Source organism: Eriocheir sinensis, chromosome 11 (assembly GCF_024679095.1).
Source record: "Eriocheir sinensis breed Jianghai 21 chromosome 11, ASM2467909v1, whole genome shotgun sequence".
Classification (NCBI taxonomy): Eukaryota; Metazoa; Arthropoda; class Malacostraca; order Decapoda; family Varunidae; genus Eriocheir; species Eriocheir sinensis.
Window position 1 is genome coordinate 14,786,111 of NC_066519.1, and position 24,031 is coordinate 14,810,141.

Genomic DNA, 24,031 nt, shown 5'->3' on the forward strand with positions numbered 1-24,031 from the left:
TAATGTCAGTGCTTAACCTCACGTAACAGCCTTCGTAGTCCTTGGAGGCGTGTAAAAGTGAGGAAAAGTGTGGCGTCTGAAGTGTAGATGCAAATAATATAAACTTGATTAAACATTCTGACGGGCAGGAGGAAGAAGTGAGGGGGTAAAAGAAGAGGGAGGTAATAGTTTTTTTTTAGTAGTGTCCCTGGAGGCAAGTGAAGAAGACGGGAAGTGTAACGTTCGCAGGGAAGATGTAAATAATGTGAACTTGATTAAACGGTAGGTTAGGTTAGGTTAGGTTAGATTAGGTAGGTTAGGTAGGTTATGTTATGTTAGGTAGGTTATGTTATGTTAGGTAGGTTAGGTTAGGTTAGGGTAGGTTAGGTAGGCTAGGTTAGGTTAGGTTAGGTTAAGTAGGTTAGGTTAGGTTAGGTTAGGTTAGGTAGGTTAGGTTAGGTAAGGTTAGGTTAGGGTAGGTTAGGTAGGCTAGGTTAGGTTAGGTAGGTTAGGTTAGGTTAGGTTAGGTAGGCCGAGTGGTTAGCGTGACGGCCCCGCGTTCAGGAGCTCCAGGAGAGACGCGAGTTCGAATCCTGGCCACCGCACAGTTGAGGTTCTTCAGTCACCCCCGAGTGGCCTAAGACTACCCACATGCTGGCCTGAAGAACACCCATCAACCCTGGGGTCATAGATACTCTCTCAAAGAGAGAGTGCTCAAGATGGGGGGGAGGGGGCACACAACAAGACAGCGGCGCATAACTACTCACCCTGCCTGCGCCGGAAACGCCTACCATCAGGCCCCACCGGGAAGAAGCCTACCGGCGCAATAGGCTGCGACGTAATAAAAAAAAAGTTAGGTTAGGTTAATTTCGAGTGGCAGGAGGGGGAAGTTGTGGTATGTAAGAAGTGACAGATAACAGGTCTAGTAATGTTCTTAGAGGCATATACAGATGAGAGTGTGACGTTCGCATTGAAGATGTAAATAACGCGAACTTGATTAAACATTCCATAGTCCAGGAGGCGAAGGTTTTGGTATGTAAGAAGTGACAGATAACAGCTCAAGTATAGTGTTCTTAGAGGCATATACAGATGAGCAGTGTGGCGTTCGCAGTGAAGATGTAAATAACGCGAACTTGATTAAACATTCCATAGTCCAGGAGGCGGGAGGGGGAGGTCTGTAAGAAGTGGCAGATCACACATTACCACTGACGAATTTCCCACTAAACACAAGGCTATCCCGCCCACACACACCCAGGAATCACTTTGAAAACCCGAATGAAAGCGCTCCAACTATTCTTTATACTCTTCGACCACGCATACGAGTCGCCGCTTTTTTATTAGAGGCCTGAAGGTTTGACGTTAGTAAAGATGTTCCACGTTACTTATACTTCATGGCCATTGGAGGTACGGGTTGATTAAAGGGAAGGAATGCAGTGAAGGAAGATGTTTTTTTATGGTGTTATTTCAGTGTCGTGTGTGGGTGTTAATTATTGGTTGTATGGGTGAGTGTGTGTGTGTGTGGGGGGGATGGGGGGTTTCGTGTTTGTGTGTGTGTGTGTGTGTGTGTGTGTGTGTGTGTGTGTGTGTGTGTGTGTGTGTGTGCTAGATATACATGTCGTTTTTCATAGTGACAATTTTCATTCATCACCGACACACTTACTTGCTGGCACACACACACACACACACACACACACACAAACACAAACACACACACACACACACACACACACACACACACACACACACACACACACACACACACACACACGCCCAGCACTCAAACACCATCCTAGAAAAAAAAAACAAGAAAAACAAAGCAAAAAAAAATCAATACCAACACTTCGTCAATATCATCTACCAAAGCGCGACCCCAAAAATAACCTCCGTAAGCGCAAAAATAAAGAACGAAAAAAAATCCTGAGACTTCACCGTGAACGAAGATGAAGAACCGACAGGAAAATCACGCATCTTAATAGCATTGGTAGAGGGTGCTGGTTAGGGGCCGGGGCAAGCAGGGGAGGAAAGGGAAGGGATGGGAAGGAATGGGAAGGGATAGGAAGGGAAGGGAAGAGATAGGAAGGGAAGAGAAGGGAAGGGAAGGGATAGGAACGGAAGGGAAGGGAAGAGAAGGGATGGGAAGGGAAGGGATAGGAACGGAGGGAAAGGGAAGAGAAGGGGAGGGAAGGGATAGGAACGGAAGGGAAGGAAAGAGAAGGAGAGGGAAGGGATAGAAACGGAAGGGAAGGGAAGGGAAGGGATGGGAAAGGATAGGAAATGATGGGAAGAGATTGGAAGGGAAGGGAAGGGATAGGAAGAGAAGGGAAGGGATAGGAAGAGAAGGGAAGGGAAGGGAGCGGATAGAGAGAGAAGAGAAAGGATAGGAAGGAATGGGAAGGAAAGGGATAGGAAGAGAAGGGAAGAGAAGGGATAGAAAGATAAGGAAAGGAAAGGGAAGGGTAGAAAGAGAAGGGAAGGGAAGGGATAGAAAGAGAAGGGAAGGGAAGGGAACGGATAGAAGGAGAAGAGAAGGGATAGGAAGGAAAGGGAGGGAAGGGAAGGGATAGGAAGGGCAGGGAAGGGAAGGGGATTGAGGGAGGGAGACCATGCCAGGATAACTCGTCTGGGTGAGGCGGACGAGGAGAAAATAGGAATTAGACCAAGTTAAGGAAGAATAGGTCAGTTTTCACGGCTCTGATACCAAGCGAAGAAAGAATGTGACAGACGCGACAGTGAGGAATTAAGGAAAGGGAAAGGAAGGGAGGAAGTGAAGCAATGACAGGATAAATAACTCAAGTCTGGATGAGGGGGACGAGGAGGAAATGAGAGTAAGGCGAGGTTAAAAAAGAAGAGGTCAATTCTCTCCACCCTGATACCACGCGAAGAAAGAAGAAGACAGAAGCGACCATGAGGCATTCCATATCAGTCAAGAGTGATGGATTTACGGGCGAAAAAACAGAGAGAAAACGCCGCTGTGTGAGAGAGAAAAAACGGGTGGGTCTTGAAAACTGGCCGATAGAACACACTCCCGTCCGTGAAATATGAGACGAAGGAGAAGGAAAAAAAGAACTCTCCCTCCCCAGGATTTTGCCGGGAAACTCTTGCCTGATATGAAAAAGGTATGGGGCCAAACGAAAGTCGGAAATAACTTAGGAAAATATGAAGGGATCGAAAGCATTGGTATAGATTGGGGGGGAAAAGAGGCGTAATAGGAGATGACAGAGAGACTTAAGGATACGGAGGACAGGAGAGAGAGGAGAGAAAGAGAGAACAGAAGAGAGGAGATGAGAAAGAGAAAGAAAAGAGAGAGAGAGACAGAGACAGACACAGAGACAGACACAGAGACAAACACAGACACAGACACAGACAGAGAGACAGAACCAGAGAGAGAGAGAATCTAAATTAACAGGCGCGTTAGAAAGATTCATTGATGCTAATAACTTACGAAGATGAAGGAGACAAAGCATGTGAGGAAAGAGGTCAGGGAGGAGGAGGAAGAAGAAAGACGATCAATGAGGAGGAATTACGTCATGTCTGATACACGAATCTAACCTCAAGGGAAGCAAGAAAAATGGGATGAGGGAAAAAAAAAACGTAAAGGAAAGAAAATACGGTGAGAATGGTGGTATTTTTCGTGTTTTTAGGCTGCTAAATCATTTCTTCCTTCCACCTTCGGGCTTTTAGAAGATTACCGTATCCAATCTGTGCATTTCTTGTGGGATTTGCTGGTTAATGAGGTATTTGCTCGGGGGTCTAATGACTAGCGCCTCTGATTACAAAGCACCGCACCCGGGTTCGAATCCAGGCCGGGAGATTGGGATGTATCGTTGCCGGGTGTTCTCTCCTCCCTCTCAGGTGAGTTTAGAAAGGGAAAGTGGAGTGTGGCAACGTGGATGTCACCTGTTTGTACCTGTAGCTTAATTATTGTTGCTGTTAGTTTAGGTTAGGTTAGGTTCTGTTAGGCTAGGTTAGGTAAGGTTAAGTTAGGTTAGGTTAGGCTAGGTTAGGTAAGGTTAAGTTAGGTTAGGCTAGGTTAGGTAAGGTTAAGTTAGGTTAGGTTGGGCTAGGCTAGGTTTAGTTAGGCTTGGTTTGGTAAGGTTAAGTTAGGTTAGGTTAGGCTAGGCTAGGTTTAGTTAGGTTAGGCTAGGTTAGGTAAGGTTAAGTTAGGTTAGGTTAGGCTAGGCTAGGTTTAGTTAGGTTAGGCTTGGTTTGGTAAGGTTAAGTTAGGTTAGGTTAGGCTAGGTTTAGTTAGGTTAAGTTAGGTTAAGTTAGGCTAGGCTAGGTTTAGTTAGGTTAGGTTTGGGTTGGTTAATTTAGGCTAGGCTAGGTTTAGTTAGGTTAGGTTAGGCTAGGCTAGGTTAGGTTTGTTATTCTCTCTCTCTCTCTCTCTCTCTCTCTCTCTCTCTCTCTCTCTCTCACGGGTATCATATATCATTGGAAAGCTGCACAATTTACTCGGTGTTAATCCCGGTCTAATCTCCGGCAGCCCCGTCAGCCTTGCCTCGTGATCTCTTCAGCCTCACAATCTCCGGTAATTGGCCGTCACTCACACTCAACAGCCTCCCGCGACCTTCAACTCGGCCGCCTTCACCTTACTCTTATGCCGCGCCAACCTGCTCCAGCGTTACCAAATTATCGTACTCAGCCACGCAGCACATTGTATTTTCCCATTTCTGACGCACAGCTATCGCAAACAAACACCAATAAGTAACGCTTTTAACGATAACTTTAACTAGAATGTCGTTATCTGTGTGGTTAGGAGAGTTTTGGGCCCTGGAACTGATAAATGCCATGTTTTGAGTACGATAATATGGTAACGCTGCTCTGCTCCCTCCTTCACCACCGTACGCACTCAGCAACACCATCTCCACCGGTTTCTACTTTCCCTCCACGTCCTTCTTCTCTCCCCTCCACCGCCTTGCAGCTTACCCTTATGCCACTCCAACCTGCTCCCTTCTCCACCGTCTTACGCATTCAGCAACCACCATCTCCACCAGTTTCTACATATCCTCCACGTCATTCTTCTTCCCCTTCCACCGCCTTGCAGCTTACTCTTATGTCACTCCACTCTGCTCCCTCCTTTTCCACCTTACGCACTCAGCAACCACCACCTCTACCGGCTTCTACATTCCCTCCACGACATTCTTCTTCCCCCTCCACCGCCTTCCACCTTCCCCTTGCAGCGCTTCATTCACCTCCCCCGCCTTCCACCATTCCATCTACGCCGTTCTTCCTGCACTTTCATCCACCACTTTTCACATTCTCAGTGTCACCAGTTCCACCGTCTTCCATCTCTCCACACTCTGCAACCACCATCTTCCCCTTTCTTCCACCTCTTCTTCACCACACCAAGGCACTCCACACTCGAGAGCCACCACCTTCCCCTCACGACCGATCCACACAGCGCCCACCTCTTCTTCCCCTCCTCCTTCCCTCCACATATTAGAGAAACACACGTCTGTATCGGGAAGAAGACATGTTACGAAAGGTTATTGTTGTTATTGTTGCCACACACACACACACACACACACACGATACTGTCAGCACCTCACAGCATTCTCCTCCCGGTGGTGTTGGCAACGCTGCTCCTCGAGACTCAGGGACACCAACACTCATGGAACCCATTACATCATCAACAATTTTCCTTCCGGTCCTGGACCTCCGCTTCTTTCCATTAACATCCATTTAGGCGATCAAAGCCAACGTCGACGGTTGATGAAAACTTTCCATTACCGAAGGAGACTTTTCCCTTAAAACCAACATGTGTTTCGCCAGTCTCACCTTCTTTACCGTGCGGGATAGAGCGGGTGATTGGGCGTCGAGGCGGCATGGTTGGCGGGGTGATGGAGCGTCGACCCTCCGTCCACCCTGGTCGTGGTAGTAATCTGTAAGGTACGGGAGGTCACGCGGGTCTCTGCTTCATTGTTTTTGTAGCGGCGGGATGGAACTGCTCGCTGATTGGTGTTGAGGCGGAGTGGTTGGCCGCGTGATGGAGTGGCGGCCCCTTCGTCCACCTTTGACCCGCGCCAGATGTTGTTAGCCCATAAGGAACGAATGGCTGGGGCGACTTTGGCCTTCACTGATTCATGGCTGATTTCGTAACAATTAATATTCTACTATTTTGCACACAGCTCAGCCGTTAGCGACGTAACCTGAATAACCATCTGATACAAGGCAACCAGGTGTCTGTGACGTAAACCTATGGCATTAACCTAAGAAATCATCGTCTATTTGTCTGGGGCACACACTCACCCGTCCGCGGCCCAACAAAGTCTATATACACAGCTTTCACGGCGGCCGTTGACACTGTATAAACTGGTATTTTCGTTTCATCACTTATGCAACATTTATCAATATCATTTTTTCTTTTTTCCAGGTAAACATTGCTCGGCGGCTCGGACCATCACTGCGAGGCGCCACACTGTAAGGTATGTGAGCATTTTATATGAACCAATCAATAAATGCGGGCATACAGCTGGGGCCGCGTCGCCTCGCCCACCGTATGACGCCATACCCATGGGATTCTTCCGGGCAAGTCTCCATGCAGGCACCCTCCCCATCCTAAGTAACTCATGGCAGGATCTATCGACTTGCTCAATCCACGAACTGTGTGGGCGTCCCCTTGGCATTCTCCATTCGGGATTGCCTCATACAGAAACAACCCTGAGGGCAGGGTCGGCTTCCGGGTAGCGTGACCCATGCCCGTATAGCAGGTTGCCGTTGACGGACTATGCAGGTAAATCAAATTGGTTTCAGGAAGTAATTGTCGGTTTGACACAAAGTCATTCCAGCGATATCCCATGACTCAGCCTGGGCACTTATTACCAAAAGGCGTCAATCCGCCTCTTAAAGTCATTGTTTAGTATCTAAGTCTCACAGTCATAGAGTAAGACAGGGAGCACAAGGCACGTCGGGCCTTTGTGCTGCACAAATATCGGCCACGCCAAGTGCTCGTGCTGAACGAGTCCGTAACACCGTGGGCCAAGCCAGTCCGCCGTAACACTCCTTGACGAGAACCACCGGTTTTCTGCAGTACGATACCACGGTATGTGAAATTTTCCAAGATATCAATACCTTCGCCACACGTTTCAAGAGACTATCGGTTTCATCTTGCCTGCCTCCAACCGTCTGTTTGAAACGGAAGACCTAAGATCCCAAGGGCTTCACAGACTCTGCAGTGCCTCGGGAGCAGAGCCTCCTGTGACTGCGCAACGATTACCGCGCAATCGGCAGAAACAAGGTCGGTGTTATTTTATTCCACTTTATATAAAGAAGTAACATGTCGCGGGTTGATTTATACTGAACTTCATCGAATGAGTGCAAATATCTTGTAAAATGTTCTCATATCCCCTTTGGTTATTTTAGCGTCATTCAGTGCACCCTTTGAATCGTTTGGAGTTTCTCGTTACCGGGTTTACCGAAGGAATCAAGGCTACTAAGGCTCCTAATGCCTGTCGTTACCGGAGATTTTATTCTTATCCGCTGCGTCTACACCACGATTGAGGTTTCACAGTGGCGTGTTTACAGAAGGAAACAACATTATTGGTGCTTCTAACGTCTCTATCGTTGTCGGAGTTGTTATCAGTGTTGGTTGTGTATTGGTTGTGTCTCCGTGCCTCGGCGTTGTGGTCCGGGCTGTCAGGTGAGGCTCAGGGGGGGTCGTGTAAGGCTCAGCGACCCACCTTTCATTACTCTCCGCGCTGGCAAGATATACGAGGCACAATTACCCGCCGCGGCCCGGAGTGTATTGACCACATGAATCACAGTTTGACCTTTCCTGCTTCCACGTCGCCCATTTCCCTCAATCCTGCCTACCTGTCCACCCGCCTTGGCGCTACCTGGCTGTAATATTTCATGGTGGACTGAGTTGCCTTAGAATCTGGTCACATAGCGTTAACCTGAGTCCTTCCTGGTTGTCGATGCGTCTTCCCCGTCTCGTGATTATACTGTCAAAGTGGTCATCGTTATCTTAATTAGTGTTTTTTCTTTTGTTTCATATGGTAATGATTTCGTGTTAGTAGTAAATTCGTGTAAGTTGCAAATTCGCCTTTCTCCTTTACTTAATCATGGTGACAGTCGTCATTGTTATCTTACTTCGAAGCTTGTCTTTTGTTTCTTATGGTAATGGTTTCTTGTAGGTCGTAAACGGAGCATCATGACGTATTTGGGTTAGTAGTCACGTCTAAACTCTTCCCCGCATTGCCCTCATTCAATTACCCAAAACACCTTCCTTCCGTCCTTCCACACATGATTTACTCTCGCATGATTTACTGGACTCCGCTTCTCCACAACCCCCTCTACCCTCCCTCCCTCACCCAGCTCTACACACCTGCAATTGCCATACTTCTCCTGTCTATTCCCCTTGACCTATATATTTGATGGCAGGACAAGCTGATGGACCTCTTTTTAGCCTTTACATGTAGCCCCGTATTGTATTATCTTCCATGTGTTAGTATTCGTGTAGGTTTTCAATGGATGAGCTTACTAACGGCCAATGTCCTATATATACAGTGACATATTTCTATCCTGCGGAGGGGCCAGAGCAGCAATGTGTATGTGTTTCCATGACGCAGCACGGAGCAGTAATCATATAGTATCGAGGAGATTATCCAGTACTTCTTCCCATTACTCCTCGTGGTTGCTGTGACCTTCATACATCTGGAGATTATGTAGTGTATGTGTGGGGGGAGGGGAGGGAGTGTGTATGTGTGTGTGTGTGTCGTGGGGGAGAGTGTATGTGAGCGTGTGTGGGGAGGGGAGAGCTTGTGCGCGTGTGTGTATGTGTGTGTGTGTGTGTGTGTGTGTGTGTGTGTGTGTGTGTGTGTGTGTGTGTGTGTGTTAAGATGTGTTGCATAAAGACGCCATTAATTATATATACACGAGTTTTAGCTTATAACCTTTCAAAGTAAAGCCGCTGTTCTATATTGACTAAGATGGGTCTCGAAATATACTAAATGTGAATAATACACTAAATAATATGGGTGCTAAATATTCTTGCCTCAAATTCATTCTGGTCAGCTGCGATGGTTACGTCACCCAGCCTGACATAACCCTGGTAGAAACAATGTAAATATAAATAAAAAACTAATATTATACAACTGTAGCGATAAATAAATGTTTCAAATGTTTCAAATGTTTTTATGTGTTTGGACGGCTTATGTTTTCTTGGCGTTTGGTGTTCAGGTTGTATCGTGACCTCTGCGTGCTGAGTTTGCAGGCGGAAAGGTTAGCTTGATGTTCAGTGTCATCGCTGTGTATACCGATTTACTCCTTACTATTATAACTTAACAAGACCAAGACAGGCACTTCTTAATTGGAGGACAAGATACTTTTCCTTAGGCGAAGTAAACTCTCCAAGGTGTCATTCAGAAACACCTGATAACAACAGGTAATCATGGTACTATATTATCTGTGAGTCAATATATCGTTTGTAGACAGTAAGGAGAGACTGAACCCGCGGCGCCAGCACAGCCTTTGCAGCGCCGATCAGTATACAGCGGGTCAGTGTGTCCGCGAGCTGAGGGCGATGAATAATTTGACGCGTCTCTGCCTGTCGAAGTCTGGTGCCTGTGAGGAAGAGGCCAAGCGACCATCAGTATCGCGCCTATGCTAACCAGGGACGAGTAGAGGGCAGCAGACAGGTGACGCGGTTTGGCCAAGATTCTATACTTTATCAATTTATTTTTTTTGGATCCTTTTTCTCTTGAACAAAACATAAGCGTCCCACAATGAAATATGGTGTATGTGAACTATCATAAAATACACCGAATGAATATGTGTGATAGAGAATGGTCTTTATATCGTCCTGCGGCGTACAAATCAGCGGTGTGCAACAATAAAACAAAAACTCAAGCAGGATATTTGCTGTAACGCCAAAACACACTGGAACCGTAGCAAGGTATTCATATGTTTTGGCGCGTAGGTGAAGAGAACTGAATATGTGAGGGTGACGGACGATCATTACACACCAGTAAGTAGGTTAGCGTTGTCAGGTCTATTATATGAAAGGGTGAGCTTAGCGTAACCTAACCTAACCTAACCTAACCTAACCTAACCTAACTAAGAGGCGGGAGATGAGGAGCCCTGAACGGTGAACGGAGGCTGGGGGAAACGGACACGTGGCTGGTGGGGAAAGGTGCGGCCAGAGAGGGTGGGAAGGGTTGGTGGCAGGCACGTGGACGGTGGCTGTTAAGGATGAGTGACTGGCAATTACCGGCGATTGTGTGAGCGAGAAGAGATCAGGAGGTGAGGCTGACACGGATGGGCGGGCTTACCACGGGACTAGCAGGCAGCTCAGGTGTGACAACGGCAGGTGTGAGGGTACGAAGGTGTGAACTGGACCGTCGGGGAATGAAGTAAATGATTAATGTTTTGTGTGATGTGTTCACTGTTTGGTATTGACTCGAGGATGGTTTGTAAGGTTAACTTGATGTATGCCGTTTGATTTGTGAACAGTGGAAGGGTGAGGTAAAGTCTGGGGGTACGCTATAGCTGCACTTGGTGAACAGTAGGCTCCGTTATTTCAATCCCATCTTTGCAAGTGTTCCCATTATATTTACTCGGTACTGGAGTGTATAAGCCACTCATTTCTCATCCCTCATTCTTTTTAGTCGTACCTTTTAACTTATATTTTTGGGGTCATACTTTTTTGGTTATACTTTTTGGTTTTGCTTTTTGGTCAAACTTTTTTGGTCATACTTTTTGGTTTTGCTTTTTGGTCATACTTTTTTGGTCATACTTTTTGGTTTTGCTTTTTGGTCATACTTTTTTGGTCATACTTTTTGGTCATACTTTTTCTTTTTACTTTTTGGTCATACTTTTTCTTTTTACTTTTTGGTCATACTTTTTTGGTCATACTTTTTGGTTTCACTTTTTGGTCATACTTTTTGTTTTTACTTTTTGGTCATACTTTTTCTTTTTACTTTTTGGTCATACTTTTTTGGTCATACTTTTTAGTCATACTTTTTGGTTTTACTTTTTGGTCATACTTTTTGTTTTTAGTTTTTGGTCATACTTTTTTGTCACACTTTTTGGTTTTACTTTTTGTTCATACTTTTTTGGTCATACTTTTTGTCATTTAGAAGGCAGTGCTTACTCTTTCTGGTACCTTTATTGCTATTACTAACTATTTTTCAAGCGAACGGCGGGAAAGAAGTGAGATTTAACAGGACTTCTCACACCGTTGACTGATTCTACACTGGACGCGAGAGTTGACCAGTGATCGACACGGGAAGGGAAGTCAATAATGTGAGGGAGTTTAAAAATGCAAAAAAAAACTAGGAGTGTCAGTTGAGCGGCGTGACAAGGAACAGTTTGGCGAGGTTGGGTTATATTCTTTTTTTCAGTCTTCTTTTCCTTCAATTGCATACGAACGTTGGTCAGGGATCGACACGGGAAAATCAGTAATGTGAGAGAGTTAAATATGTAACGAAAATTACCGACGAGGAATGTCATTTGAACCGCTGGACACAGGGCAGATAGGCGAGGCTGAGTTTTTTCATAGTTTTTCTTTTCCTTATTCTTCAACTGGATACGAACGTTGGTCAGCGATCGACACGGGAAAATCAATAATGTGAGAGACTTAAACATGAGACGAAATCTACCGCCGAAGAGTGTCATTTGAACCGCTGGACATATGGCAGATAGGCGAGGCTGAGTTTTATTATTTCCATAGTTTTTCTTTTCCTTATTCTTCAACTGGATACAAACATTGGTCAGTGATCGACACGGGAAAATCAATAATGTGAGAGAGTTAAATATGGAACCACCGAAGAGTCATTAAATGGTGGGACAGAGGACAGATAGGCAAGGGTGAGTTTTCTTCTTTTCATTGTTTTCTTTTTCTTATTCTTCAATGGGATACGAACGTTGGTCAGTGGCTGAGATCGATATTAGGGCGTTCAAGGTGAGGTCGTCCGCACCTTGAGTCTCCACAGTTCATCGTATATAATCGTCTCATTCTCTTTTTTTTTTTTTATATGGACTGCATTTTTACTCTCCTCCTCCTCCACCTCCTCCTCCTTCTCCTCCTCCTCTTCCTCCCCCTTCTCCTTCTCCTCCTCCTCCCTCGGCTCTAAATGGTATTCTTTCTCTTCCTGACAGATTACTCTCTCTCTCTCTCTCTCTCTCTCTCTCTCTCTCTCTCTCTCTCTCTCTCTCTCTCTCTCTCTCTCTCTCTCTCTCTCTCTCTCTCTCTCTCTCAATACGTATTTTGCAACTTTTCATTCTTTCTCTTTAGTTATGAAGCGCAATATACGTACGTTAGGGAGGGAATATTGCGAGTTAGATAGATAGATAGATAGGCAGATAGATAGATAGATAGATAGACTGATAGATAATTGAAGAGAAGAAACAATCATACGAGTAAAAAACCTGTAACCAAATTAACAGTAATACGCAAAAAAAAAAGAAACATTCATACTGTCAACAAGATAATTCACGATACCTTAGAGACTTAGGTAAATCATATGACACGAATAATTATTATAAAATAATCTCCAGTCATAACCTTCATTAAATTTGTTGCTATCTTCACTCCGATTATCTCCCGGTAAATTATACAATCAACAAAGCAAAATAAGTATATATCATTCAGTTTTCCACCAATCAATTAATAAGTACAGGTCAGTCAATCAAACATTCAAACAATCAATCAGTCAGTCAGTCAGTCATCAAGTAAGTCAATTAATCGATCAGTCAGTTAGCCACCCAATCAATAAATCAGTCACTAAGTTAGCCAATCAGTCAATTAACCCTTCACTCAATTAGCCAAGCAATCAATCAGTCAATCATCTAATAAATCAATAAATCGATCAATCAGTTAGCCACCCAATCAATAAATCAATCACTAAGTTAGCCAATCAGTCAACCCTTCACTCAATTAGCCAAACAGTCAATCAAGCAATATATCAAGGAATGCATTATAGTCAGTCACTCAATCAAGGGTCATTTAAAATCGAGTTAGCAAAAGTTTCGTACCTGATACACGCCCGTTCCGGTTCTTCCTTCCCACGCCTCCTCTTCACACCACTCCACGGCAACCACCACTCCACTCCCACACCCTAACCACACCCTTCCCAAAATCATAACCACCCCCTCACTACCCACACTATCTCTTTCTCTCTCTCTATCTTTTTTTTGGGAAGGGGGGCCAATCAGAAGTCATTTGCATTTAAGGGCCACAGATTTGCCCTTCACATGTTTCTACACACTTTTTTTAGAAGCTTACCCGATTAAATAATAAAAGAAAAGATCGACAATTACATTCAAAGTCTATAATGCACATTTAGTACTGTCAAAACATATCAATTACTTTTCTTCATCCCTATCCCCACGCTATCCCTACCCCCACGCCATACCACATCCCCCAGACAGTCACCCCCGCACCCTTAGCACATCCTCCCCCACACCACCCCGACTCCTAAGCCTCACCACGCGCCGTCACCTGATAAATGAAGAGTGCAAAAATTCTAAGTGTAATTTAAACTTCCCTCCATTTCGAAGACCTTTTTTTGCCGTACATGTAAACTTGTGGCGAGTTTTTACGAGGGTTCAAAGTCCTTAGTAATTGAGGGAGGGAAGAAAAATGTGACCGTGTTTTCTTGAGTGAGGGAAAATGTAGAGTAGATAGGTAAGATTGGTAGATGACTCTCCCATTTCACTTTATAAAGTAAGTAATGAAATAGGTGTGGTAGGCGACTGTAAACTTTTGATATATATAAAGGAAATACATGATTAGGAATACGAAAAAACGAAAGATGTTAAGTTAGGTCACTGACTTAATTTCTAAACAGTGAGGAAAACATATAACTTGAAATAATAAGAAAAGTTGGTTAGAGGAGTCACTTTACTTTCAATTTTCTTCTCTTTAACATCGACTCTTCGGAATTTTTGGGTCTGAGGTTTCCGAACGAATGCCACCCTTGACGTCACGCAGGGCTAGTACTGGGGTTCGAACCGCCTCCACCCGGCTCATGACCTCCAATTCTTTATACTCTAAACCACTCTACCATCGCGCTCCACAACCCACTTCGCTACTCAGCCATCGCGCTCCACAACTCACTTCGCTACTCAGCCATCGCGCTCCACAACCCACTTCGCCACTCAGCCATCGCGCTCCACAGCTCCACAACCCACTTCGCTACTCAGCCATCGCGCTCCACAACCCACTTCCCTACTCAGTCATCGCGCTCCACAACCCACTTCGCTACTCAGCCATCGGGCTCCACAACCCACTTCACTACTCAGCCATCGCGCTCCACAACTCACTTCGCTACTCAGCCATCGCGCTCCACAACCCACTTCGCCACTCAGCCATCGCGCTCCACAACCCACTTCGCTATTCAGCCATCGCGCTCCACAACCCACTTCGCTACTCAGCCATCGCGCTCCACAACCCACTTCGCTACTCAGCCATCGCGCTCCACAACCCACTTCGCTACTCAGCCATCGCGCTCCACAACCCACTTCGCTACTCAGCCATCGCGCTCCACAACCCACTTCGCTACTCAGCCACCGCGCTCCACAATCCACTTCGCCACTCAGCCAGGGTAGGCGGTGGCCGAAGTGATAGCGTACTGGACCCACATTCGCCGCGTGATGGACGACGCGGGTTCGAATCCTCACGCTACCACTCGGATTTTTCAGTCACCGCCGAGTGGCTTAAAACTACCCACATGCTGTCCTGAAGACCACCCATCAACCCGGACTCTAGAGGAAGCCGTCCAAGCGAATCAAGAACGAGTTCCGGGGGGCAGCATGAGCCAATGCAAGATGGCGCCACTATAAACACTCGCCTGCGCCAGAACGGGCTGGGCCGACCATCAGGCCCCACCTGGAAGAAGCCTTGGGCCGACCATCAGGCCCCACCGGGAAGATGCATACCGGCGCAATAGGGAACAACGTAAAAAAAAAAAAAAAAAAAAAAGCCATAGCGCTCCACAACCCACTTCGCTACTCAGCCACCGCGCTCCACAACCCACTTCGCCACTCAGCCATAGCGCTCCACGACCCACTTCGCTACTCAGCCACCGCGCTCCACAACCTACTCCGCCTCTCAGCCATCGCGCTCCACAACCCACTTCGCTACTCATCCATCGCGCTCCACAATCTACTTCGCCAGAACTGAGGTAATGTTTTACATTTGTGTAATTATTACTATATCATAATGACCATCACAGATCAACAAATACTGATAAGATTTAATTATTTTACAGCAGCCAGACGACACGGAACCAGGACCATCAACTCTGCAATCAACTAGCGACAAAGCTGACTGTGTGGTGTGCTGCAGTGCCTCTGTGAATAAGAAAAAGCCAGTCTGCCTTTTTCCCTGTGGCCACACAACTGTCTGCCTTGCATGTGTCACAATCATAAATAACTCTACATATAAACATTGCCCCATCTGCAGAACAGATATAGTATCTTTCATAGAAGCTCATACGAATTTTTTGTCATTATACACGGTACAGTAATATGTACTCGGAGTGATTTTATTGAAATAATTAGATGTCGAACTTCTTAGTATCGTTATATATTCCAAATCCTTGACCAAATTTAGAAATAAACTTTTTCGATATTCCTGAAGTCTACCTGGTAATAATTTCGAAACGGACTTATTACCACGTACGTGTTTCCAACTATGTTTCATAATATTACACACGATCCTATTTCTAAGCCAATGTTTAAATTGGGAAATAGGCTCGCGGGAAACAAGTTCGCAGTGTTTCGAATCTATTTTCACGCACCTGTTTCCTAAAACCTGGCACGAACTAGTTGACACGTACCACTTTCCACTTATGACAAAAAGACATGAAGAGAGGATAAAAAAGTAGAAATCCAGTTTACAGATGAAAGAGGACGCCTTCCAGCCTGGTGTGTATAAAGGCAAGGCTTCCATAATAGATAAAACACCGCCCGGGACATTTTTTCCACGCTTGACATTTTTTAATTTTAAACTCATTAATTCCGGCGGCGAAAATTATTTGAAGAATTTAATTATATCATTTTACGCGTTTTTACTCCAATTTCCCAACGCTAACAACTGTCAAGGCGTTGATGTGGTATTTATTATCATCCTTATTATTAGTATTGTTGTTATTATTATTATTATTATTATTATTATTATTATTATTATTATTATTATTATTATTATTATCATTATCATTATCATTATCATTATCATCATCATTATTATTATTATTATTATTATTATTATTATTATTATTATTATTATTATTATTATTATTATTATTATTATTATTATTTTATCATAGGCAGAAACATTCGTGGTAGTAGTATCGCATCAGTAAGATGTCAAACACACACACACACACACACACACACACACACGTGGAAGACAGGGATCAATGAAATACATTATCCGGTTTTACATTCATATTACACTGCAGTTATTTTTTGTTCTACTTTTCCGGGGAAGTGAAATGATGAACCTCGCTCTTTTTTGTGTTGTTTTCTGCAGCAGCGAAAGTGATGTAGTAATAGTAGTAATAGTAGTAGTAGTAGTAGAAGTAGTAGCAGTAGTAGTAGTAGGAGGAGGAGGAGGAGGAGTTTAGATAATACATTCTGGTAATTTTTTGGTAATTTTTTTGGGTAATTTTTGGGGGGATCATACTTTTTCGGGTCATACTTTTCTGGTAATAATTTTTTGGTCATACTTTTTTGGGGTCATATTTTTATGGTCATACTTTTTGTAATACTTTTCTGGTAATACTTTTTTGGTCATATTTTTTTGGGGTCATATTTTTATGGTCATACTTTTTTGGTCATACTTTTCTGTCAATACTTTTCTGGTCATACATTTTTTTCATACTTTTTTGGTCATACTTTTTTTTATCATACTTTTTTGTTCATACTTTTTTGGTCATACTTTTTTGTTCATACTTTTTTGGTCATACTTTTTTGTTCATACTGTTTTGGTCATACTTTTTTGTTCATAATTTTTTTGTTCATACTTTTTTGGTCATACTTTTTTGTTCATACTTTTTGGTCATACTTTTTTGTTCATACTGTTTTGGTCATACTTTTTTGTTCATACTTTTTTTGGTCATACTTTTTTTGGTCATACTTTCTTTGGTTACACTTCTTTGGGGTCATACTTTGTCATTCTTTTTAGTCATACTTTTTGTGCTCATACTTTTTGGGGTCATACTAGTTTTGTTTCCTGTATTCAATCATTACTTTCGTCTCCCAATGGTCACACTTCCTCTCCTTCTCTCGTATGAAGAGCGAGATATTTTCACCCTCGCCTCTCGCAGTATTTCAACTTTGGATATTTATATTCACAAAACCGTAAAGCATGTGACGGGCTGCAAATAGAAGAAGAAAACTTACGGGCCATTATTCTTTCGTAAATTTTAAAATATCGCTCGGTAGGAAATAGAGCGGGAAGAGGATTTTGTGATATTTATTCTAGATAGTCAGGAACTGCTGTGGGGCTTTTTTATGTTTGGGTTGAGGGGGAAAAAGCCGAGTGACTCTGTAGGGATATATATATATAGAGACAACCTAAAAAAAATCTTGAGGTCAAATCGATGTGAAAAAAAGCCGCGTACCGATATGATTTGCCTCCATTGTTATGAACTACTTTGCTGTTTTTTATATTTTGGTGAAGCAAAAGCCGCCTACCAAGATAATTTCCCATCATTACCGTTAACTAGTTTGATGTTTCTTATGCTTTGGTTGAGGGACAACGAACGAGTGATCTATAAAGAGTTAGTACAGAAAAAAGACAAAATATAACTTGAGGTGGGTAATTTATGAAGCCAAAGCCGCCTACTAAGATAATTTCTGGCATCATTACCGTTAACTAGTTTGATGTTTCTTATGCTTTGGTTGAGGGAAAACGGACGAGTGGCCTTTAAAGAGTTATTACAGAAAAAGACAAAAAATAACTGGAGGTGGGTAATTTATGAAGCCAAAGCCGCCTACCAAGATTATTCCCCACCATTACTGTTAACTAGTTTGATGCTTTTATGCCTTGTGAGGGAAAACGAACGAGTGACCTACAAAGAGTTAGTACAGAAAAAAACAATAACTGGAGGCGGGTAATATGTAAAGCCAAAGCCGCCTACCAAGATAATTTCCCACCTTTACTGTTAACTAGTTTGATGCTTCTAATACTTTGGTTGAGAGAAAACGAACGCGTGAGCTATTAAGATTTGGTACAGAAAAAGACAAAATATAACTGGAGGTGGGTAATATATGAAGCCAAAGCCGCCTATCAAGATAATTTCCCGCCCTCATCACTTTCTGACTCCCGTCGCGCCATTTCCTTGAACTTTACGTTAATTGAAAATAAATCTGTTGAGTGCTTCCATAAAACCGCCGCAAAATATTCGTTCCCGCAAAACATTATTGGCAGGAGGTAAAATTTGAAAACTCATCACCATAAAGCAGAAATAATGTATTTTTACAACGAGCATAATTGTGAGCAACTAATGGCGGACACTGCGGGAAATTGCTTTAGAGAGGAAAAAAGACAAATACAAAAAAAATACTTATACTATATATATATATATATATATATATATATATATATATATATATATATATATATATATATATATATATATATATATATATATATATATATATATATATATATATATATATATATATATATATATATATATATATATATATATATATATATATATATATATATATATATATATATATATATATATATATATATATATATATATATATATATATATATATATATATATATATATAGAGAGAGAGAGAGAGAACTTGTACTTGAATAGAACTTCAATTAAAAAAAGACGTCCAGTGCTCTAGAGAAAAATAGAACGTTACTAGTAATATATTAAGATGCGTATGGTAAAAAAAAAAGTAAATATTGCTGGAAATTGCTTGAGTGAAAAAAACAACAACCAAAAAACATACAAGAATAACTTTCAATAAAAAAAAGTCGTCCAGTGCCCTAGGAAATCATTAGAACATTACTAGAAATATATCAAAATGCATACGATAAAAAATATACGAGAGAAAGGATAAAAAACAAATACAGAAGCGGTTTTTTCATTTTTCTTGGATAGTTAATTAAATGAGTGATTGATTGGCTTTTCGGTGACCAGGTTAAGTAGAAGCAATTCAACGTTATTGGCTTCGATGTTTGCTGTGTTGTATTTCCCTTATCTCTTTGTTTTCTTTTATTTTTATTTGCTCTCTCTCTCTCTCTCTCTCTCTCTCTCTCTCTCTCTCTCTCTCTCTCTTCTTTGTAAGTATCGTTCTTTATCAAATATTTACAAAGAAAGAAACAGGAAGAACAAAATACATATCCTTAACCATAAAATAAGATGAAAAGTGAGAGAGAGGGAGGCAGAGACAGAGGGAGAGGTAGAGGGAGGGAGAGAGAGATAGAGGGAGAGGGAGAGGGAGGGAGAGAGAGAGTAAAGCCAGATTCACCTTTGCAATCACTCTGTCCAATGAGAAAAGCTGAGCCTGCCCCTCGCTGCTCCCTAAGACATGAAAGCCTCAGCCTCGTGTCCTGCCGTCCTCCCGGTCCTTCTCTCCCTGGATCAGCTTAGTCACTTTGGAAATGAAACAGGATCTTTTACACGCGAAAACCCAACACTGACGCTGCCTCTGACGTTCTCCTCTCCTCCTCAAACCTAATAGACTTTACAACAAGATCTCTTTTAAACATCACCGTGACTCAATCCCTTTCTGTTAAACACTTAGACTAGTAAAAATAATTAAAACACTGTTGCTGCTTCTGATTCCCTCTTCTCCTCAAACCTAATAGACTTTACAACAAGATCTCTTTTAAACATCACCGTGACTCAGTTCCTTTCTGTCAAACACTCAGATCAGTAAAAAGAATGGAAACACTCCTGCTGCTTCTGACTCCCTCTTCTCCTCAAACATTATATACTTACCAACAAAATCTCTTTCAAAGCAACACTGTGACTCTCCGCTTTTTTGTTAAACTCTCATCACAGAGACTTACTTACGATAATTACACAATTTGCAATAACATTAAGTATACTTGAAAGAAAACAGAGATTTCCTTATTTTAATCACACGATATGAAACATTTATCTAAAACAACACAGCTCACTATCTTTCTTTTAAACACTCATCACAGAAAGAAAAACACTGAGGCTTGCCCACTCTCCATTACAATAACAATTTACAATAACATTTCTTAAAAAAACAACAACGAATAGGAACGATAACTTCTAAACTATCCATCACTTTCCCTAAATTCCACATACTTCACCTTCATTCCCATATTTTCTTTGCCTACTTATTCTGTATTATTACTAAGAGAGAGAACGGCAGTATTTTATATGTAGTTATTAAGGTAGAAAAGTGGTTCATGGAAAGCTTGTAGGGAAGTGAGTCTAACTTAGTGATATTGTTGAAAATGATCTCAAAACAAGGAAAGGAGAAAGGGCTAAAGAAAATAAGAAAGGAAGAAAACAAGGAATGAAAGAAGGAAGAAGAAAGAAAAAAGAAGAAAGAAAGAAAAAGAAAGAAAGAATGTAAGAAAAAAATAAATATATGAGGGAAGGAAGGTAGGCAGGCAGGCAGGGAGTAAGGAAGCAAGGAAGGAAGGAAGAAAGAAACAAAGAAGAAAGAAGAAGGAAAAAAGAAAGAAAGAATGAAAGAAAGAAAGAAGGAAAGAAAGAAAGGAAGAAAAATAAAAAAATATGAGGGAAGGAAGGCAGGCAGGCAGGGAGTAAGGAAGGAAGGAAAGAAGGAAGGAAGGAAGAGCTTGTAATACGGGCGTGTCTGTGTGTACTGGGTCTATCATTTTTTGTCATCGTTGGTAATACACGTCGACAAGGGTTGTTATTACTCCTTAGGATGAAAGTTAAGATATAAATGAAAGAGTTACAGTGGGTGATAGTCTCTCTCTCTCTCTCTCTCTCTCTCTCTCTCTCTCTCTCTCTCTCTCTCTCTCTCTCTCTCTCTCTCTCTCTCTCTCTCTCTCTCTCTCTCTCTCTCTCTCTCTCTCTCTCTTTATTTTCCTCTTTATCTCATTTTTGGACGAAAGAATTTGCTTTACGTTCAGCTATTCAGAGAGCAGTGTCGTTCTGTTGTTGTTGTTGTTGTTGTTATTATAGTTTTATTGTTGTTATCGTTGTTATTGTTCTCGAATCGGAGGCCACTCGAGGAAACAGTATAAAAAAAATCAAAAGCACAAAACTGTATAGAAAGGAAGGAAAAAAAGAGAAAAAAAATAGAGAAAGAAACGAGAAAAAAAAATATAGTAACCCTCCTGAACACACACACACACACACACACACACACACGCACACGGACCCTCGTATTATCCAGCGGGATTTACAGAGGCAGTGGCCGAATGCGGGAACGAGTCCTAAAATGGATATTGCCTCCACTCCTTCCCTCCAGCATTTTAGTTAGCTTTTCTTGTCTCCACCTGCCCCTCCACTTTCCTCCACTTCCCTTTACCCCCTCTCCTCCACTTCCTCCTTTCCTCCCTTTCCTCTACTTCCTCCTCCTTTCTTCACTTCATCTCTCCTACTTTTCATTTACTTCCTCCGCCTTTCCTTTCCTGCTCTCCTTGTCTCCCTTCGGCCCCTCCACTTCCCTCCGCTTCCCTTTACCCCCTCTCCTCCACTTCCTCCTTTCCTCTACTTTCTCCTCCTTTTCTTTTACTGTTGTTCTCCACTTTACTCTCTTTCTTCACGTTTTCTTTCCTTCCTTTCCTTTATTTTCTCCTCTTTTCTCTTTCCTGCTCTCCTTGTCTCCACTCTGCCCCTCCACTTCCCTCCTCCATATCCTCCTCTCCCTTTTCTCTGTTTTCTCCCTTCCTCTGCTTCCTCTTTCCTCCCTTACTCTCTCTCTGTTTTCCTCATTTCCTTCCTGCTCCCCTTGCTTCAACATTCTCCACTTCACTTCCTCCTCCTGTTCTTCCTTCCTTCCTTTTCCCTTTGCTATTCTTGTTTCTGCCTCTCCCTTCCACTTTAACCCTTCCTCCTCCTTCTTCTTTTTCCACTACTTCCTCCTTCCTCTCTTATTATTATGGTCTGCTTTCCTTCCTTCCTTCTCTGTCTTCCTTCCTTCCTTTCTTCCTTTTCTTCACTTCGCCCCTCCATTACTCTCCTCTTCCTCCCTTTCCTTCATTCCTCTACTTCCTCCTCCTTTCCGTTTACCGTACTTCATGCCACCATATTCTCCACTCCACTTCTTCTCTCCATTTCCTCCTTTCTCTTTTCCTTCCATTCCCTCTACTCTTTATCTTCTTTCCTCCTTTTTCTTCTTCCTCCCGTTCTTATCTCCATTCCTCCACTCTCTTCCTTCCTTCACCTTTCTCTTCTCTCTCTCTCCCCTCCTTGTTTCCTCTCCGCCCCTCTCCTCCTCTTATTCCCTCGTCCTCCTCCATTCTCTCCATCCCTTCTCTTCTTTGTTTGCTTTCCTCCAATCTTTCTCCAATCTGTGTTTCATCTCCTTCCCTCTTCCTCTCCGTTCTCTCTCTCGGCTGTATCTAATTATCTCTCTCTCTCTCTCTCTCTCTCTCTCTCTCTCTCTCTCTCTCTCTCTCTCTCTCTCTCTCTCTCTCTCTCTCTCTCTCTCTCTCTCTCTCTCTCTCTCTCTCTCTCTCTCTCTCTCTCTCTCTCTCTCTCTTTCTTTTTTCCGTCTTCCATAACGAGTGCATTGTATTTCTCTAGGTGTCTTGTTTTTGTTTTTTTCTTTTTTTTCCTCTGCATATTCTTGAACATTTTTGGAATCCTTCATAATTTTTTTCTTTCTTTTTTCTATACTTCTTATTTATTTACTTTTCTTGTTATCCTCTAATGTCTTTGTTTTCCTCTACTTTTTCCTTTTGGGTCCTGGTGCCTTTTTTTTTTCTTCTCCTTTCCCGATTTCTTGGTTTCCTTTTTTCTTTCTTTTTTCCCTTCTTGTTTTTCTTTCTATCCATCTCTTCTGTATTTTTTTTTATTTATGTTGTTTGTTTCCTGTCCAGTTTTCTTGTCTGTTTGAATATTCTCTCTCTCTCTCTCTCTCTCTCTCTCTCTCTCTCTCTCTCTCTCTCTCTCTCTCTCTCTCTCTCTCTCTCTCTCTCTCTCTCTCTCTCTCTCTCTCTCTCTCTCTCTCTCTCTCTCTCCCCCCCCAACTTTCCTATTCAAGCATTCGTTTCCCTTTTCCCTTGTTTTCCAATGTAACAATGATGAGCGCTGAGGCCACGTGCAGCCATAACATATGCATCCAACTTTACCTTGTTTCCGTTATTCTGTTTTTCTTTCTTTCCTTTTTCCCTCAAACCTTCCCTTTCCTTTCATCAATACAGCCCCTCTTCTCTCCTTCCTCTTCCTTTTTTTCTATGCAACGGAGATGAGCACTAAGACCACGCATAGCTATAGTGTATGCACCCAACTTCATCTTGTTTTCGTTCTTCCGTTTTTCTTTCCTTTTTCCCTCGTTTTTGCCCTCAATCCTTTCCTTTCCTCTTCTTCCCTCACCTACTTTCATTCTATTCACTTTCCAATGCAACGGAGATAAGCTCTAAGGCCTTGCGCACCTATATTGTATGCCTCGAACCTTACCTGTACCTTGTTTTCGTTCTGCCGTTTTTCTTCCTTTCTCCCTCGTTTTCGCCCTCAATCCTTTCCTTTCCTCTTCCTTCCTCAACTACTTTCATTCCATTCCCTTTTCCAATGCAACGGAGATGAGCACTAAGGCCTTGCGCACCTATATCGTATGCCTCCAACCTTACCTGTACCTTGTTTTCTTTATTCCGTTTTTCCTTCATTTCTCCCTCGCTTTCCCTCTCAAGCCTTCCCTTTCCTCTCATCCATGCAGCCCTTCTCCTCTCGTCCCTTCTCGCTTCCCTTTCCTCGCCTTCCTCCTCTCCCCTGCCCTCTATGAAATTGCCTATACATAAACCTCGGTCCAATTTTCCCCTACCGTTCCTCACCCACCTCTCGGGCTGTTTACTCCCTTGTAAAAACACGGAAAATTGAATTACAGGAAGTTGGCCCGTTAAAGAATTCGAGTCTGAGGAAAGGGTCTTTAAGGGGGGCTTAGCTGTTTTGTT

The 24,031-nt window shown here is 42.8% G+C and overlaps 1 protein-coding gene across 2 annotated transcripts in view; it reads left to right on the forward strand.

Moving 5' to 3' along the window:
- The window catches only part of LOC126996929 (uncharacterized), a 145,363-nt gene that overhangs the window by 28,293 nt on the left and 93,039 nt on the right, over positions 1 to 24,031 (forward strand). For both annotated transcript variants that reach the window (XM_050857874.1, XM_050857873.1), the window contains exon 2: positions 6,353 to 6,404. The gene's annotated coding sequence lies outside the window, so the exon portion shown is untranslated. The remainder of the gene's footprint in view (positions 1 to 6,352; positions 6,405 to 24,031) is intronic.